Source organism: Hordeum vulgare, chromosome 1H (assembly GCF_904849725.1).
Source record: "Hordeum vulgare subsp. vulgare chromosome 1H, MorexV3_pseudomolecules_assembly, whole genome shotgun sequence".
Lineage (NCBI taxonomy): Eukaryota > Viridiplantae > Streptophyta > Magnoliopsida > Poales > Poaceae > Hordeum > Hordeum vulgare.
Window position 1 is genome coordinate 203,830,313 of NC_058518.1, and position 12,294 is coordinate 203,842,606.

A 12,294-nucleotide genomic window follows, 5' to 3' on the forward strand; every position below is an offset into this window, starting at 1 on the left:
GCTAAGGGTGTTGAACCTGTGAAGACCTTGGAAGAGATACGTCTTTTAAATAGAATTAGAAATGAAATTACAATTGGTCTTTCTACCTTTGCTTTTGTTCATGGAAGTGTTGCCACTAAGCCTCTCTTTGAGAGTCCTCTTAAGACTAGTTGTACTATTGAAGAGCTTTTTGATGATCTTGGTGATGATCCAATTGATGCAACTTGATCTTTTTTGCATCATGCCTAGCTCAAAGGCATAAAAGAAAGCGCTTGTTCGAAGGCAACCCAATTTATTTTTACTTTCAGTTTTAGTGGTCTTGATGCTTGTTACTACTGTAGCAACATCATTGTATCTTTATTTTTAAGCTTTGTGCCAAGTTTTAGCCTCCGATTGCACGAAAGTTCAAAAGTTGTGACATGGTGTCTATAAACAAATTATGTCTGCTTGATGGGAAAAATCACCAAAAATCACCAGATCATCTTTTTGATCTGAATGTTTTTGACAGCATGATATATTTAATTGTCTTTCTAGCATCTGTTCTGAGTTTTTTGATTTGAGTTGCAGAAGTACCCCAAAAAATTTATTTACTACATGTTGTTTTGTTTTTTCAAAGATTCTGCCACGTTTTGCGTTTTCATCATTTTGCAAATATTAAGTTTGCTTTTCCTTTGCAAAAACCTTTTGGCGATCATGAGAAAACAGTAGCTTTTCATGAAAATCATTATTTCTAGTAGGTAATGAATTATTTTATCATGGGTACTAACCACTCTAATCAACTTATGATGAGTTTCGTATGAAGGGAGTTTTGAAGTATGCAATGTGAGATGATAAAAAAAGATACATGAGTGTCAAGCGCTCAAACTTGGGGACGCCCCCATGCACCCCCAAGAAATATTCAAGGAGACTCAAGCGTCTAAGCTTGGGGATGCCCCCGTGCATCCCCTTCTCTATCAACAATCATCATTTCGTCCATCTCGATGCTATATTTTTATCACTTCATATGTTATGTGCTATGCTTGGAGCGTCCCTCTCTTTACATTTTAGTTTGTTTTAGTTTCGCTTGCTTTTCATAACAAGTCAGAACCTAGCGTACCTTGTTTGGGAGAGAAACACACTCCATTCCACTCTAGAACACAACATAGGTTTTCATGCTTATCTTTTTTATGTGTTCTCTATCTCTACATAGCTACTGTCATGCTTAGTTCTTATTTTTCATGCTACATATTTCTAAGAGCTTTTACTTAGGTTGCTTCTGGAACTTTCTTGAGTTATCGTGCTTATCTTGTTTAGAGAGTTGGCTCGTTGCACTGAGTTGTGTGTCTTGCATGAGTCGGTAATTGAGGTTGCTATTTAAGTATAGTAGTAACTTGCAATAGTTTTGAGGTATTGATTTGAGTAATGTTTGGACTATTGGTGCCAAGAGCTTGAGACTATTAGTGATGGGTGTCGTATTTTGGGAAATCCGTGTGTTTTTCAAAAACTAAAAATTAGTTGAGAACTCTAGCTACTAAATTGATCGCTAACCTCTGGAGGGGTTGCAATATATAGAGTATCCTCACATTACCATGAGTCGAGGATGCGCAAGGATAACCAAAGCCCCAAACACTCCTCCTCGGGGTACTTGTCTCTTTGTGAATATCCTAACTAGATATAGAGTTACTGATAATAAGTATACGAGTTCTTGGGACTAATGTGTGTATTTGATTGCTGGCACTTCCACCATCCATATTTTGCTAGCTTCTTCGGTACCGTGCATTGCCCTTTCTGACCTTGAGAGTTGGTACAAACTTCACCGGTGCATCCAGACCCTTGGAATGATAAGCTCTGTCATCATAAGCCTCATTGTATCTTTCCTCAAAACAGCCACCATACCTACCTATTAAGGCATTTCCATAGCCTTTCCGAGATACATTGCCATGCAACATCCACCATCTCTTGATCTTCATGTCATACATGCTTTTGCTTGATCGAGGAGCCACATGCTAGTTGGGCCTTGCCCTTATTATTGCTACATGACGCACTAGTTTCATTGCATATCTTGCTACACCGGCAGATGCATACATTTGCATACATCATGATAGTTTTCACTTGTCTTTATGTTGAGTACTTCTTATAAAGTGTGATGATCTTCTTTTTATTGTTGTAAAACATAGAATGTTGCCCTTAAGTGAGGAAAAGATCCCAAAGAGGACAAATGAGAGATAAAAATAAAGAGCCAAAGAGGCCACAAAAAAATAAAAAAATAAAAGAAAGAAATAAAAAGAGAGAAGGGGGAACACTACTGTTCCTTTTGAAAGATCCACACTCGTACTGCATTGCTATATTTGTACTCCATAGAGATTATCATTCATGCATAACTATGTGGGGACCCTTACACTATAGAACTTGGCTTTTATATTCCAATGATGAGCCTCCTCAAATGAGCTCTAGGTCTTCATGAGCAAGCAAGTTGGATGCACCCCCACTAGTTCCATTGGAGAGCTTACCTTAGCTAATATGTGCATCCGTTGCATGGCAATCCCTACTCCTCACATCATATCTATCATTTGTCTTTGTGTCGCCTATGTTTGTCCTCATTGATGTGAGCCTTTCACACCTTTTTTTATTCCTTCCCCATCATTATTCTATTTGCCATCCTAAGTGCCAACATATCTTGCTTACGACCATCCATTGCATGAGTGCTCAAAGTCGAAAGGGAGAGGATCATTTTGATTTGTGCATGACTAGTGGTCTGGGATGAGTCAAAATAAGATTCCGAAGGATACCAAGTGTGAGGTTTAGTAGATTGAGTTCTCAATTATAAATATATTTTATGCTCTAAACCCATCTCCCACTTCTTGCATGCAAACACCATTTGGAGACATTCGAGTCACGAACAGCGAGAGCTCTTGCACCTTTATGTTCTCACTTTGCTAAACTCAATACTAAATATAGACTCTTGCTTATTATTGTCTTGACTTGAATTGCATATCTCACCTGCTTTACTTTGAAGTTCTTATATGTGTGTTAGCATGTCACCACATAAATTATTGTTTTATCATTTACCTCCTCGAGGACGAGCAAGTATTAAGCTTGGGGATGTTGATACGTCCGAAACGTATCTATAGTTTCTGCTTGCTCCATGATCTTTTGGGTGACATTGCTTTATGTTTTGCTACACTTCTATATATTTTTACGCATATTTGGACTAACCTACTAACTCAGTGCACCCAGTGCCAGCTTTTGTCTGCCGTTGTCTTTTTTTGCAGGGGCTTTTACCCAATTTTCTGAAGCCCCAAAAATCACGAGAAAAATATATAAAAATTAGCGTAACGGAAGCTTCCAGATCACCGAACATGGGCCAGAGGGGGGCCAGGGCTTGCCCAGACGACCTCCCGGCGTGGCCTGGCCCCTGGCCACGCCCACAGGCCGCCTAGGTGGGTCCCACCACTTCTGACACCCTCTTTTGGCCTATATTTACTCCACGAGGAAACCCTTCCATCACATCCAGAATCGCGAATTTCTCCATCGTTCCGCCACCTCAGCGCTTCCGAAATCGGGAGCATCACGAGACCTCTTCCCGGCACCCTGCTGGAAGGAGGATTGACCTCCGGGAGCTTCTCCATCGCGATGGACGCTTCCCGGACGTGCCGTGAGTAGTCGTCCCTGGACCATGAGTCCATGACCAGTAGCTATGTGATGTCTTCTCTCCAATCTTGTGCCTCCATGATTAGTCCTTGTGAGCTGCCCTACCTGATCAAGGCACCTATGTAATTTTCATGCTATTGCTATGCTCGGTTTGTTGGGATCCGATGGATTATGTGATTATGTTCAGATTGTTATGAGTTATATATTTGATTATCCTTTTATATTATGTTCTTCAGTGATTCATGCATGTTCTCCGTTGCTTTGTATTGCTTTGGCCGAGTAGTAGACTATAACTCCAAGAGGGAGCATTATGCATGATTGTGGGTTCATGCCCGTGATGTCTAGCTTGAGTGACAAAATAATGAGACTAGGGGATGTGCTGTTGCCACCAGGGAGTTAACAACGGTGCTTGTGACCACAGTTGCAAGGATTGTTTACCTTATGCATAGTTTGTTAATGCAATTGTCCGTTGCTTTGAGTTTACACTTTGGGTGGGCCTCGCAACTTAATACCAGCGAGATGTTCTGGATAGATATCTCAAGGTGGATGATTAGTAAGTAGATGCTGATGAATAAACGGTCTACTTGTCTTGGCGTACTGCCCATTACTATTGAGCCTCTAACTTTCAAGTAGCATAATTAGCATTGCGGTGCGTTTATAATTCTGTCAATTGCCAAACTATAATTTGTTTACCCAAGCATAGTTGTTTATCGTCTTTTCGGAGAGAAGCATCACTAGTGAACATCATGTGACTCCGGTCCATATCACCACCATTTCTTAAAGCTCCATCATTTACTGCTTTCATTTACTTTTCCGTTGCAATCACTATCACTATTCCTGCTTGTGTTTTGATCCTTTGCAAACTACAAGGCCGGAGGGATTGACAACCTCTTTGTACTTGTTGGGAGCAAAGTTATTTGTGTGTGTGCAGGTCCATGTCTTCTGCTAGCGCCATGGTAGGGGACACCTACTTGTTGATCCTTGGAGTCCTCCTGGTTTGATAAACCTTACATTCTCCGTGTAAGGGAAAACTTGTTGCTCATTACATATGAACCTTCCAATTGGGGTAACCAACGAGCAGCGAGAAGTATATACATCATCTCGTCATCAAGCAAGTTTTCTAGCGCCGTTGCCAGGGACTCGAGTCTTCAAGATGGGAGAGTTGCACGCTATCTTTTACTTTTGCTTTTTAGTCTTGTTAAGCTTGCTTTTTAGTTTTTGCTTTAGAGTCTTATATTAAAAACCACAAAAAAATTAGCTACTTTGCTTTTTTAGTAAGTATGTCTAAATCCTTTGCCTCTAGTGTTGCACCCAAAGGAGAGATTCTCACCTTCAAACAACGGGTTGGAGAAAGTTTGAAAGATGCTTGGTATAGAATTAAAAATTCTCAAGATAGAGCCACCAAGAAGCAATCCACCACTATTTTGGTTAGAATTTTTTATGTTGGTATTACTTCTTGGCATAGGTTTGTTCTAGACATGGCAATAGGAGGGAATTTCTTGGAAGCTCCCATTGGGGAGGCTCTTAACGTTATGGAAATCTTGTCGGAATCCCACCTATAGTTGACATAAAGGATAATATTACTTTAGCTCACGTTATGAGTAAACTTGAGAAAATAGAGCTAGAGATGCCAAGCATGAGTAAAATAAATGAAGTAGATTGTATAATAGCTCGATGCACAAAATTTACAAAATTTTGGAGACCTTTAAATCCCATTATATGGATCCCTCTAGGATTGATAAGATCGAGGATATTTTTGAAACTTTAGGAACTACTCTATCCTCCATCAAGACTAAAAAGGTAGAAACCCCCACAAGGAAGGTACCTAGGTTCGTCAACGTACACAAGGTTCCTCAACCCAAAACGAGATACCTCTTTTATCACCACCATTTCTTAAAGCTCCATCATTTACTGCTTTCATTTACTTTTCCGTTGCAATCACTATCACTATTCCCGCTTGTGTTTTGATCCTTTGCAAACTACAAGGCCAGAGAGATTGACAACCTCTTTGTACTCGTTGGGAGCAAAGTTATTTGTGTGTGTGCAGGTCCATGTCTTTTGCTAGCGCCAGGGTAGGGGACACCTACTTGTTGATCCTCGGAGTCCTCCTGGTTCAAGAAACCTTACAGTCTCCATGTAAGGGAAAACATGTTGCTGACTACATCTCAATCTTCCACTTGGGGTAACCAACGAGGGGCGAGAAGTATATACATCATCTTGTCATCAGTGCTTTGTTGAAGTCTTCTTCAAGTTTGTACTCATATCTATCTCTATCCCCAATCTTTTCAAGAAGAATAAGTGGTATGCTAAATTCGTTGATTGTCATCAATTTAACTTGATGAAGGATAAGCACAATATAATTCTTATTGTTGTTTCATCAATGATTTCAATTCTTCTTCCGGAGTGGCTCATGATATCAATTCTTTTCTCTCGTGTTCATCTTTTGTTTTCCTGAGTTCCTAGTTTTCTTAAATATCTCTTCGTGAAGCTTCATCTAAGTCATGGAGGGCCTGAATCTTATTCTTTTCATCCTTCATATATTTGCATCATTCTTTTGTAGACAGAGGTTTTTCATGCTGGTTCTTCAAGATTTCATTCATTATCAATGTGTTCTTCAAGACTCTTGTAGGAGAACCTCAAGTATTCTTGGTCTTACATTTCAAAGTGCAATTCTTCCTCCTTTATCATTTGAGGTGGGGTTATAGCATTCTTGTTAGTGGAGGAGTGTCAGTGCGCTAAAGAATGGCTCTTTAGCGCCCATGACTTGTGCACGGACGGTAGTAGCCACGCCCGCGGAAGGCCCTGCCAGGGTTGACGGCAAGCACATGTGAAGCCCTCAGAAAGTCGCCTAGGTCAACAGATAGGGAGTCCAGAAGGAAAGGGCCCCCACAAGGTCGGGGCGGGGGCATACCGAGCCCCTGGCAAGACAACAATCGGGCGGTTAGAGCCCCATCCGCGGCAAGCCTTGCTGGAGCCCGCGAGAGATTACCACGAAGGCATCCGAGGCCAAGAGCCAGAAGCCATAAGACGTCACCCCGGCAAGCCCCTTCGCCGGGGGAGGCCAGCGAAGCCTTGGCAAGACCCTTGCCGGGAGAATTACCAAAACTCCAGCATGGTTTGCCCCCGGCAAGATCCAGATGCGCCCCTGTGCCAGCGCGACGACCAACTTCCCCTCGTCACTCGATACGTGTCGGTTCGTGCGACGTGTGTCGTGCAGTACCTGGGAGAACAGTGCCGAGGGGACGCACCCCTGTCCCATCTCTGGGGCACCTGACGAAGCATTAAATGCGTCTGCTAAGACGCCAGGAGCACTGTAATACACTATACGTCTCGTTGGTGCACTGTTTCACTGTGCACCTTGTGAGAACCCTGTGCTGCCATTGTTGGTGACCCCTTTGACTTATGAAAGGAGGCCTTGGGCATGCAGGAAGGGGGTATAGACAGTCACTCAGTCACAACGTAGTTGAGAAGTTCATCACCTTTCACCAGATTAATACACAAAAATCAGGAGTAGGGTATTAAGCTTGACTAGCGGCCCGAACCTGGGCAAAAATTGTTCTTGGTGCATCCGTGTCCCTCGCCAAACCACAAGGGACGCCTCGAGGTCTAATCGGTGCTCGTTCCCCCCTGACCTCTCTGGTGTGCCACGTAGGGGGAAGAAGGTGCGCTAATCTGGCCTAGCGGTCAGGACTTCAATTTCATCATCATCATCGCCACGGCTCCCGAGAAAAGGGCGTTCACAACAGCGACTATATGAACAGGCGGTGGCTCGGGCGCAGGAAGGGAAGGCAGGAGCCCCTGGGCTTCCACACACTCCAACATGCACATCTCCCCTAGAGTGCGGCGTTGCTATTGAGGGCACGCCGAAGCGATGCGTTGTTGTCGAGGATGTGCCAGGGGGCTCCCGTAGAGCCCTAGATGCGCACTCCGGCAAGCGCACCTCTTCGAAGTGTTGCGCTGCTGTTGAGGGTGAGCCAAAGAACGCCCCCGACAAGACGCTATATCCTTGCCGAGGCCTGTTGCTCCACGGCAGGCCCGACGCCGCCCCTAGCAGCTTCCAGGCCGGCAAGCCCCTTGCCAGCAGGCCATGAAGCTCGGTTGCCGGGGGCAACCGGCAATCCCCCTTTATGCAAGTTTTGCCAGCGGGGCATGTCAACCATTGCATGAAGCCAAGCACAATCCTGTGCTCAACATAATAAGAGTTAAGCATTTCGCAGTTCTTGCCAATTTTGTTATATATATTGGTGTGTATAGTTGTGCATTACGCTTACCTCCGGCAAGGGTCGACGAACCACCTAGTTTCCGAAACTTGCCGCGAGGGGAACTTGGCGTGGCCAAGCGCGCCCCTACCTTGCTTCGAGCCTGTTCAGCAGCTTAAGCGGTAGCACTGAAAGCGCCAAGGAAGCCTTGCCGGCCGCGACACCTCCAACATGCAGTTAAGGATCAGCTCCTCAAAGCACCCGCGGCAGGGCTAGCAGCGGCGACAAATGTCCCAGTGAAGCGATTATTTTCCTTAGTAAATTTCACCCTTTTGGTATGAGAAACCTGCACGCAGAAAGGGCCTTGTCACGGTTGGTCGCACCCTTACTTTGTTTCGAGTCCTCTCAAGAACCTAAGCGGTCGTACTAACTGCGCCAAGATACCTTGCCGGAGGCTACGCCCCCAGCGGGCTGACCAGGACCTGTTCTTTCGAGCACTCGTGGCGGGGTTGTATGCACCGACAAGGTCGGTTGCACCAAGGTAGCTTGCCGACAGCGGCGCTCCCAGCAGGCTGCTGAGGATCCGTCCTCTAAACACTCACGGCAGGGCTGTAAGCACTGATAGGTGCCTAGTACAATGTAGGGTTTTCTTTCACCATACAAGGAGACAATAGACAAGGAAAATAACATATATTTTTATTCATGATAATATGATATATTACATTGATAGTGGTCGTCGTACTAACTTAAGATAATTTTGTCTTATGCGACAAGGCGACACCTACAAGAAAAGAAAAGCAAGGCCTGCGGCAAGGGCCCAGGTTGGTCCTCCCTGGACCAACATTGAGCAGAGGAGAACGCAACCGGAAGGGATGATGAAGCCGGGGTCCACAAGCCTCCTGGAAGATGAGGCAGCGTCGGATCTACCGGCAAGTCCGCCCCACCGGAGAGGAGAGACGCGAGCTGACGGTGATGGTGCAGCCGGCGGTTAGTCAGAGGTCAGGTCCTCGTACTCTGTTTTGACCCTCCGAGGCCCGGACCATTCGCCACTGCCGCTGCCGTCACTCTCCTCCTCGTCGCTATCGCGCGAGGAAGGACTTTCAGTCCCGCTCAAGCTCTCTTCACAGCAGCTGAGGCACACACCTGAGCTCCCATATACCTTGATGGAGAGGAGGTTGGCCCCCACCATCTTGAAGCGAAAAATATGCCCATCCCAGAGATTGTGGGCACGGGTGAAGCTCTTCTACCCGCGCCCAAGGAGAAGGACGCGAGGCACTGGATACTCCAAGTCCACCCGCACGACGCCATTACAGCAGCCGTGCGCGTGCAGCCACAACTCATGTGACTTATCCTCCTCCATCACTCTGGCGAAGGCGCTGGGGAGGCGGAGACGGGTCCGGATGGGGCCGTGCATCTTGACGAGGAACTCCAGTGTCGTCCCCTCCACATGAGTCCCCACGGGGGGAGGGTCTGGCATCGAGGGAGGTGCTGGAGCGACGCTCCTCCCCCCCGCCCGCGGCCCCTCATCCCTATTCCAACGCGGGCGCTCAGGCCATCCTCCGCATCAGCTGCTCAAGCGGTGGCATGATCTGAGCGGGAACCTCGGACCGTTGAGGCGGAAGACGGGGCTGCCCTCTCCCTCTGGCCATTGTCGAGGGCAAACACAGTTCGAGGTGAAAGGGGAAGGATGGGCACTGGACAAATGCGTTCTTGGAGGAAGGATGAGCGTTACCCTTTGTAATCCCCCAGCTTTATAGAGAGGAACGGGGAGGCCAACGCTCCCCCACCTCCAAGAGCCGCCACCCACTTCCACCAATCCGCTCGCCCACGTTCACGGGCGAACAAACGGCCGCCCCGTTCCTCTAATTCAGGGTGCGGTGGTTGTCCACCCTAGACTGGACTTTAAGTCCCACGCGCCATGTGCCAGGCCCCCGCCATGCATGCCGCATGCGTGGCAGAAACGGACAATCACGGTAGGTCCGCCCAACGCGCGGGATACTCAGCCACCCCACGCACGACTCCCACGTCGCGCATTCAAGGGCGCGTAACGGGAATACGGAGCAGCCGAAGTGAATCCCAACAACGCCTCAAGTCCCAGCCGCGCGTGCGCGTGCACTGTTTGGGCCTAGGCCAACAACGCCTCGCACACGTGTGTGGCCTAGGCCATGGGGCTCCTGTCAGTGCGCTAAAGAATGGGCCTTTAGCGCCAATGACTTGTGCACGAACCGTAGTAGCCACGCCCGCGTCAGGTGATGACACACAAGTGTAGGGGACCACAACAGTTTTCGAGGGTAAGAGTATTCAACCCAAATTTATTGATTCGCCACAAGGGGAAGCGAAAGAATATTCTCAAGTATTAGCAGGTGAGTTTTCAATTCAACCACACCTGAAATATTAGTGTCTGCAAGCAAAGTATCAGTACCAAAGTAGTATGATAGCAACGGTGCCAGAAACAGGTCTGTTGACGGCAGACTATTCCTAACTTGTTGTATCAATGGCGCCAGTAAAGTGTTGCAGCAAGAAACAACAAAGTAGCAAGTGATAGCAGCAGTGACAGCAGTAGCAGTAGAGCAACAGTAACAGCAGTGACAACAGTAGCAACAGGAGAGCAAGTAACATTAGTAGCGACAAGGTAACAGCAGCAACAAAGTAACGTAGCAAGGACCAGTAGTAAAAGACTCGTAGGCAGTGGATCGATGATGGATGATTATGCCGGATGTGATTCATCCTGTAACAGCTATAACACGGAGAGATATGTAACTAGCTCCCGTTCGTCAATCTAATGTAGGCATGTATTCCGTATGTAGTCATACGTGCTTAGGGAAAAGAACTTGCATGACATCTATTGTCCATCCCTCCCGTGGCAGCGGGGTCCTAATGGAAACTACGGGATATTAAGGTTCTCCTTTTAATAAAGAACCAGACCAATGCATTAACACGTGGTGAATACATGAACTCCTCATACTATGGTCATCTCCGGGAGTGGTTTTGCCTATTGTCACTCCGGGGTTGCCGGGTCATAACACATAGTAGGTGACTACAACTTGCAAGATAGGATCTAGAACACACATATATTGGTGACAACATAATAGGCTCAGATCTAAAATCATGGCACTCGGGCCCTAGTGACAAGCATTAAGCATGGCAAAGTAGTAGCAACATCAATCTCAGAACATAGTGGATACTAGGGATCAATCCCCGTCAAATATAACTTGATTACATGATAGATCTCATCCAACTCATCACCATCTAGCCAGCCTACGATGAGATTACTCACGAACGGTGAAGAGCATCATGGAATTGTCGATGGAGGAAGGTTGATGATGACGATGGTGACGATTTCCCCTCTCCGGAGCCCAAAACGGACTCCAGATCTGCCCTCCAGATGAAGAACAGGAGGTGGCGGCGCCTCCGTTTTGTAAAACGCGATGAATCCTTCTCTCTGTTTTTTTTCCGGGCGAGACGGAATAGATAGAGCTGAGTTTGGAGGCGGTGGCGCCACGTGGGCCCCACAAGCCCTCACGGCGCGGCCTGGGGGGTGGCTGCGGCCCAGGGGCTTGTTGCCCACTGGCACACCTCCTCCGGTGGATCTTTGCGCAAGTATTTTTCATTAATTCCAGAAAAATTCTCCATAAATTTTCAGGTCATTCCGAGAACTTTTATTTCTGCACAAAAACAACACCATGGCAATTTTGTTGAAAACAGCGTTAGTTCGGGTTAGTTCCATTCAAATCATGCAAGTTAGATTCCAAAACAAGGGAAAAAGAGTTCGGAAAAGTAGATACGACGGAGACGTATCAACTCCCCCAAGCTTAAAGCCTTGCTTGTCCTCAAGCAATTCAGTTGACAAACTGAAAGAGACAAAAGAAAAACTTTGACGAACTTTGTTTGATCTTGTGGTTGCAACTGTGTCTAACTCAAAACCAGAATTTCAGGAAGATCACAAGCAAACCACATAAGCAAATGACATCTAGGTCTCACGGTAAACTCATATCAATGGCATAATCAGCTAGCGAGCAAATAATAGTAAGTCTCAAACGTCAACACTTCAATCAAAACAACATGAATCAGTACGAATAGATGGTATCTCGCTAGCTCCTTCTGATACCGCAAAACGTAAATGCAGAGCACCTTCAAAGACCAAGGGCTGACTAAACATTGTAATTCATGGCAAAGAAGATCCAGTCACAGTCATACTCAACACAGTTAAAAGCAAAGCATAAAAACGACAGAGGTGCTCTCTAATTGGTGCTTTTGTAAGAGGAGGAAGACTCAACATGAACATAAATAGACAGGCCCTTCGCAGAGGGAAGCATTGATTTGTAGAGGTGCCAGAGATGAAGCTTTGAAAACAGAGATAATAATTTTGGGTGGCATGCTTTCATTGTCAACGCAATGACTACGAGTTCTCAACATCTTCCACGCTACACAAGCTATAGGCGGTTCTCAAACAGAAAAGTAAAGTTTTGACTCCCCCACCACCAAT